The sequence below is a fragment of the Schistocerca cancellata genome, chromosome 4 (assembly GCF_023864275.1).
Source record: "Schistocerca cancellata isolate TAMUIC-IGC-003103 chromosome 4, iqSchCanc2.1, whole genome shotgun sequence".
Classification (NCBI taxonomy): Eukaryota; Metazoa; Arthropoda; class Insecta; order Orthoptera; family Acrididae; genus Schistocerca; species Schistocerca cancellata.
Window position 1 is genome coordinate 158,703,100 of NC_064629.1, and position 8,205 is coordinate 158,711,304.

The 8,205-nt window shown below is 41.4% G+C and overlaps 1 pseudogene; it reads right to left on the reverse strand.

Moving 5' to 3' along the window:
- Positions 1-7,173: 7,173 nt before the first annotated feature.
- On the reverse strand, positions 7,174-7,290 carry LOC126186061 (5S ribosomal RNA; annotated as a pseudogene).
- Between the last annotated feature and the right edge of the window lie 915 nt (positions 7,291-8,205).

Sequence of the window (8,205 nt, forward strand, 5' to 3'; positions counted from 1 at the left end):
TCCGATTTTTCTTTATGATGAAAGCTGCAGCTATAGTAATAACAGCCAAAGCAATATTTTCTTCCATCCTACAGAGCCTTGTCTTCTGGAAGTATTTAAACGGATTTTATTATGACCGCGTTTACACATGTGAGCGGCTTACTGTTTTATATAAACTGCATGAAAACAATTGAACGCAGCATCATGGTAAAACTCTAAAGTACAAATAAATGTACTTCCCTTAGAAAAAGATGCGAAATACCTGATAATCTATAAAGTGAACCAAAGACGTCGATTCAAGTGCTGGAAGTTGTCAACAAACGCAGCAAACACGTAGAGCAGACAGCTAAACACACTTGTGTCGTATGAACGCTTTTTATGGTTGGACGGTCCATAGCATGGAGCGCTACAATAGAGACGACTTTCTTGAGAGAGTCGCACGTCTAGTGTAAAACGGACTTTAGGGAAAACTACCAGAACGTTCCCACCCCATTTCACCTATCCCTCCGACCAGGGAGCACTTTCTCGCTACTGGAATTTCAACTTTTTCACCGTCGATGACAAACATGCCCATTTCTGTAACAACTTCCTCTCCAAAACATGAGCTGCACTCAGATCAATTTTGAGTCAAATCTTTATTTTGGAGGAATTTCTCTCATTTATTTTAAAAACTGTACTCTCTGTTTTTTGGAGGTCTAAAACTTTCTCTGTAACCGGTTCTGTACACTGGAACTAACAGGCGTGCTTTTTTCTTCTGCTCAGTCAAATACGAGTAACTAGAAGTCCTAACCAGAGACTGCAACTCGTCAGAGTTTCTCACACAACACCCTAAGAAAACTCACAAAATATGCGCACAAAATATTTCGTCCTACAAAGCAGAAACGCGTCACATTGAGTCCGAAGCGACAGTGCTGCTCGTATTTCGCGGACACGTCACCTGGCCTATGCTACCTGTGCTAACGTGCGGGGTGTCAGCACACTTTCTCTTCCACTCGCTATGGACTACTAAAAAGTGAAGCCGACGTATGATACTCGCAGTGGCGAATCACAAACGTAAACAGTGCACACTAACGCCGTGCGGCTGGTCCACGAGGCTCTGTCAACATCCGAATGGAGAATATTGTCAAAACGTCAATACTTGACCTCACACGTTCACGAAATATTGACAATACTGAGAATCCAGAATGAGATTTTCACTCTGCAGCGGAGTGTGCGCTGATATGAAACTTCCTGGCAGATTAAAACTGTGTGTCCGACCGAGACTTGAACTCGGGACCTTTGCCTTTCGCGGGCAAGTGCTCTACCAACCGAGCTACCGAAGCACGACTCAGGCCCGGTACTCACAGCTGTACTTCTGCCAGTATCTCGTCTCCTACCTTCCAAACTTTACAGAAGCTCTCCTGCGGACCTTGCAGAACTACTTGCCCGCGAAAGGCAAAGGTCCCGAGTTCGAGTCTCGGTCGGGCACACAGTTTTAATCTGCCAGGAAGTTTCAATACTGAGAATATTTTGAGGGCCATCAATACTGCTCGTCAATATTTTTAGTGCTGGCAATACATCAGTACGTTTCCTCAGACAGTCAATACATGATTGCTTGACAATGTTAATGAGTGTGTGAGGGCCCTTAAGTTCTCAGCAAGGAGGTAAAAATCTAACATCTTTGGTTGTCAGTTTGTAATTTGTTTGGATTTGTGTTCCGAAGAGCGTGTGAGTGTTCCTTTGAAAAATGCTTGTTGTATTATTGGTTAGATGAAATACAAGGGTTGGAACTTAAATAGTGGCAACTATTCATTCTCAACCGATAGAAAAGAGTGACATATTTGCATCTGTTACTGTCCTTCAAAGTAGTCACCAGGGTTGTGTAGAACCCGCTGCCAGCGACGTGGAAGGCATAGTACGAGAGATGAAGGAATCACTCCGCGGTATTAGCTTCAGAACTGTTCCAGAGATTCGACAGGCAGTAGACCGCTCCATTCGTACCATCGACAGAACAGGCTCTGCTAACGGTATACTACGCCTTCCACATCGCTGGCAACGGGTTCTACAAAACGCTGGTGACTACTTTGAAGGACAGTAAAAGGTGCAAACATGTAACTCTTTTGTATCGGTTGTGAGTAAATAAGTGCCACTGTTTAAGTTACAACCCTCGAAGAAGACTCAATTTTTTGTTTGTAAATATTACAAACGATTATCCGGCGATAATAAATGAACTGCAGACTCCGACTGCGACAAAGTTGAAGGCTGAGAGATTACAAGAAATTTACCGTCGTTACATGGCAATGTTCGGAAAAGGAATTAATTATGCGCAACTACTTAAAGAAGAGAATATACAGTATGAAGTAATGCAGTAAGTCGAAGACTGATTATGAAAATAGTGGGAACTTCAGGCTTCAAGAATTTGTAACTAAAAGTCTAAGAAGCCGACCTTGCTTAGGGTATTGGACGGGTCACAGGTGGCGGATAGTGAAGGTTCCATCAGATATGATGGACAGCTGCGAATACAGAATAAGCAGTCCCGGACCAAAGCAAAATAAAATAAAATCTACTCTGCGTCTGTCTTGTAGCAAGCGGCAAAGTGGTCAGTGTCCGTTCCCCTGCGATGTGGCTGAAATTTATATTCTGGAACTAACCCTTCCAGTCTTAACACTCTGAGTTAACTCAATGAGTCTACTCAACCCCACGTGATTCCAGGTACAATCATCATGGAGTATTTTGGTAATCACAATATTGCCCCCAGGTGGTCAACGGACCGCCAGTATTACAGGTATTTCGGATTCTGGGGCGGCCAGGTTAAAATGCAATTTTATTCAACAGAGGAAGTCGGAGTCCTCTGGCCAACTTGAAACAAAAACAAATACATTTTTTGCAACACTTAATATACATACACTTTTGCAACCAGGTATACTTCCTAAATAGGGAGGTACATTAAAAGAACAGAAAATTCAAATTTTGGCACTTCAAGGAACACTGTGGTGTTATTTTGGATTTAGGCTATAATTCTGTGCGTCTGGTCAACAACCTTAGAGCTACTTTAATAGGCAGAGATACTTGCATGAAATATATAAGTTATTCACATCCAAGTGCAGGATTTAATAGTCATAGATCAGTGGGTTAAATGTTCCTTTTATTCCACAACTATTCGCCTTAGCATATCTATAGACATAATGGCAAAGTCCTCAACGGAATCACACACAAAAAATAACACATCGACACCAGTTAATCTTTTCAGCCCAAAATTTTTGCTACAGAACATTGTATCATATATTAATCCAATCGCATTGTTCGATGCACCCAAATCTAGGAAGTTAGATTCTCGCCACACTCGATGCATATCTTCACATTTTTCGTCAGCTATGGCATCGCCTTGGGAAACCGAAAATATGGTCGATAGCGTGATTTCGAAGAGTTTCTCCCGCCAATCCAGATATTCATACGTCAAAATACTTCCGTATATAATGAGTTGGAAGCTTGAACCACCGGATGTGCAGCACGGGAGAAATGATCAACCTCCTGACACAAAGCCTCACCCAGTTTATGAAGTGGTGCCTGCTAGAATCTGCTCGAATCTAAGAACTGTATCAAATATTTTTTGTTGATCTTCGTCGAAAAATGAAGGTATCATTCTGCGCTGACGGGCAGCACACTACTCCGATCATTGCACAAATCCATATTGTAAAGTATCATTTGTGCTAGAGTGGCCGTCATGAAAATAGACACCTCAAGGTCACACTCGCTCCCGGCAGTCCGTAGGCGCTAAGCGCTATGATTCGCCCGCCTCATTGCTGTGTTGCGGCATGTACACTGTTAAGAGATAGTAAGTCAGCGTCATCAAATGCTGTGTTTCTGTGTGATGTCGGGTGTACTTGTGTGGTTGCAGTCTTCCATAAAACAGTGCATTGTCAAATTCGGTAAGGAGGGAGATGCAGGAGGAAGGGCCTACATGTAGTGCTACAAAGCTGTCGTATCCGAGGTTAATGAAGATTTTTTAATGATCTGACCAACAGTGAAGAGACCAGGAATAATATAAGTCTTGCACAAGTTCATAAAATGGTAGCAAAATCTTGTCGTATTCCGGAATCGACTGTATTCCGTATTAGCAGTGCAATAACATCGGTAGACTCTCTAGATGTGAGCGCGTGTTTTGATTCACCAAATAACGGATATATATGAAAATTCATCGATATTGACAAACGTTAGTGCGTAGAAATATACTTCAACACAACGGCTAGAAAAATACAGAATGATCTCCATGAAAAAATTAATTAATCTGGTTCAGAGATCTCCGCTCACTCGGTTTTTGATTCGGAAAGTATGATGACGGATGAAAAATATTAATGGAACGCAGACACATTGCAGAAGCAAGAACGAAGTTTTGTGTGAAATACACTCACTGTTTGATGAGGACAATAGTCCTGTAGTATACTTCGATAAAACTTGGGTTTCATAAAACCACACGCAAGAATATATTTTGTTCCAGTTCAACGGACATGTAGGCCTGGAAGCACCTACAGTTCATTTTGTATAGCGTATATCGGCGATTTGGGTGAACTGCAAATGAAAAACTTCTAGAGGTGGGGAATATTCTCCGTCGTTTTGTGACGAGGTGTCACGGAACTAAAATCCTGGAGGTGGCATACAAGTACTCGTGCACTGATGCGCACTCAGTCGCATGTCAATAAAATGCAATAACGATGTCTGAGATGTTACCAAAATTAATTTCATAGTTTTCTTAACAACTTTCTCTCTGATAGTTTCTACAAAGTGCAACGGAATGCAAATTTTTCAGCAACGACAGTTTTTGTTACACAGGCGGAACACTTTCACACCTCTTACGGTATTTAATTTTTCATCTCGGAATACTTATATGTTTTCAAGATAAAATAGATATCCTATGCATCTTCAACATCTGAGAATGTTCGTTAACTATTTTCGGTCCAAATATGTCAAAGATTCTGCTTTTTTCCACAAGTTGAAGTAAAAAAAAATATTTTTCCTCAATACTTCTTGTAATGCTAGTTATTATTTTTTTCGTAGCAGCTGGCAAGGATTTTTGTTTGGAAAGTACTCCACCATATTCTACACTAAAAATAGAGATGTCTAATATTCTTTGCAGAATTTTTACTAACATCTGAAATTATCATTAACTGGCAATGCTGGAGGGAGGTCATATAACCCGAGGTTCCTATTTTCATGACGGCCACTATAGCTTGTTCGCCTTCGTAGTAGCTCCAGGCAATATCCTGTTCACAGAGGGAAGGGGTTTTTTCCTCAACCAGGAGCTGATGAGCTTTCGCTAATCCTTCTATATGGGTAGGCCGGAATCTACAATGCAGGCTTGGCGACAGCTTTCCTCATGGCAGCGAATGCAGTTGAGTGGCTCTGAGCATTATGGGACTTAATTTGAGGTCATCAGCCCCTAGAACTTAGAACTACTTAAACCTAACTAACCTAAGGACATCACACACATCCATGCCCGAGGCAGGATTCGAACCTGCGACCGTAGCAGTTGCGCGGTTCCAGACTGTAGCGCCTAGAAACGCTCGGCCACCCGGCCGGCCACTGACCTATGCTCTTGTCTAGTTGTTAGGATACATGTTAACAGCAATTGCTAATAAGCAGCTGAAGTTGATTTATTGAGCTGTTAATGCCCTGCCAGGAGTCATCAGATAAAAGAAGTGCTGTAATCAATCGCAGGGAAATGGCCAATAACGATGCATACTTTTCGCTCTTTTTTTCTGATTGGCTGAAAGTCTATACTCGAAACATTTTCGTGAAACGGTGAGGAGCTCGTACAATCATGGCTTTCGGCCGGCAGAGAAATCGTGTGCCCTCTGGGACGGAGGTGTTGTTTCACGTTACGTATTTTCTCGAGTCGCAAGATCCTTTGTGATCAACCAAGTGACTGAATGCAATGCATAAGACAGAAAATCCCAAGCGCGCGGGCGTCGATCTCCACTAAGACACCGTTTTTGTTTCTCTCGGGGAGTGCTGCGTAATAGTGAGTAATGAGTTGGTAAAAAGAGAGATCTTAGTGCCTTCCGTGGAGCCAATAGCTGTTTGGGGGGTTTTGGTTTTAGTTAACTTGATACACCCGGCTGGGATTATTTCTCGTCAACAAATTTCACTGTTTTATGTGCAAATCTGAGTGTGATTTGTTTGAGAGACCGTTCCCCTGTTGACAGTGAATTGTGCTCCCATCTTGTTGTTAGGATACATATCAACAGCAATTGCTAATAGCTAATTGCAAGTGATTTATTGAACTGTTAGCGGTGAATATTTTCAATCTAGCGGTCGGATCTAGGAATCTTACTGAAAGTAGTTGGGTAGCAACAGGGCTTATAACTGAGGTGATGTATTCTGGAACAGAATCTCATCATAGCAACAGTAATATCCTCAGCAAATCACAGTTTTGGTTTCAGAAGAGTTACTCTACTGAGAATACAATTTACATGTTCACTCACCAAATTTTACAAGTATTAAACAACAAAATAGCGCCAGCTGGTATTTTCTGCAACCTCTCTAAGGCATTTGACTGTGTGAAACACACTATTATTCTAGATAAATTGAAGTTAAATGGGATTGACGGTACAGCCAACCAATGTATAATGTTATATCAATCACAAGTTGTACTCAGTAATTCAACCAACCAATATAGTCCGGGAACGTAATTCTGACTGGGGAGAAATAAAATATGGGATTCCCCAATGCTCAAATGTAGGCCTACGTTTGTTCTTCATATATGTAAACGACCTTCCGTCCGATATACAACAAGCAGAAATACTTCTTTTTGCGGATGACACTAGAGATGTAATCAATCCAAGCATACATAAAGAAACAGAAGAAATGGGACACATTGTTTTTAAAAGTATCAATGGCTCGTTTTCTGCGAATGGTTTCATCCTCAGTTTTAAAAAGACACAACATATTCCTTTCTGCACATCTAGGGGTACTATACGAACGGTAAGTGTAGCACATGTTGAGTAACTAATAAAGCACTCCGTCATCAGGCCACAAGTGGCCCATCGGGACCATCCGACCGCCGTGTCATCCTCAGCTGAGGATGCCGATAGGAGGGGCGTGTGGTGAGCACACCACTCTCCCGGTCGTTACAATGGTTTTCTTTGACCGGAGCCGCTACTATTCGGTCGAGTAGCTCCTCAATTAGCATCACGAGGCTGAGTGCACCCCGAAAAATGGCAACAGCACATGGCGGCCCGGATGGTCACCCATCCAAGTGCCGGCCACGCCCGACAGGGCTTAACTTCGGTGTCTGACGGGAACCGATGTATCCACTGCGGCAAGGCCGTTGCCGAGACTGGGTTAAAACTTAACAACTCTTAGGTATCCATATTGACGACAATTTAAACTGGAAAAAGCACACTTTGAAATTTCCAAAACAAGTTAGTTCAGCCACATTTGCACTTATAACCATTGAAAAAATTGGGAAGAAGGAAATCAGTAAGTTGATATATCTAGCATATTTTCATTCAGTAATGTCACAACCAATACCTCATCCTTAAGAAATAAAGTCTTGATTGTTCAAAAACTTGACGTAAGGATAGAATGTCCTGCTCACCCACGATCGTCTTGAATACATCCGAGGAGTTGGGCATTCTAACAACAGCCTCATGAAGATTGTTGTAAATAATCCACTACAGTTCAAAAGGAACAATGATGTACGACATTACAATACCAGAAGGAAAAATGACATTCGTTCCTCGACGTTAAGCTTGTTTTTATCACAAAAAGGGGTGCACAATGCTGCTACTAATAGTTTTGATCAGTTACTCAGTGATACAAAATGTCTGACAGACAGCAAAGTAAAATTTGAAAACAAACTGAAAAAATTTCGTCTTCATGGCTCCTATTCCGTAGAAGAATTTTTATTCTTATAGTGTGTAAAAGATGGTGGGTAGAAATTACTAGCTCAAATCTGTATACTTAAAAAATATTCTTATAAATGTTCATCATGTAGGCAAATTTACAAATTAAGTTGCGTTGTGAATATAAAATGACTCGTTCCACATCATTACGATTTATCGTGCAAAATGATCCATTCAACATGAAACTAATTAACCTATTACAGACTGTGGAGTTGAAGAAGAATAGCCCTGTCTCGCCTGTCAAAGGGAAGGTAGCGACCTCTGTATAATCTGATTGGATAATTTGACATAGTAGACAATTAATTCGGGTCCTTCAAAAACATTTCTGATTTAATCCACGGAG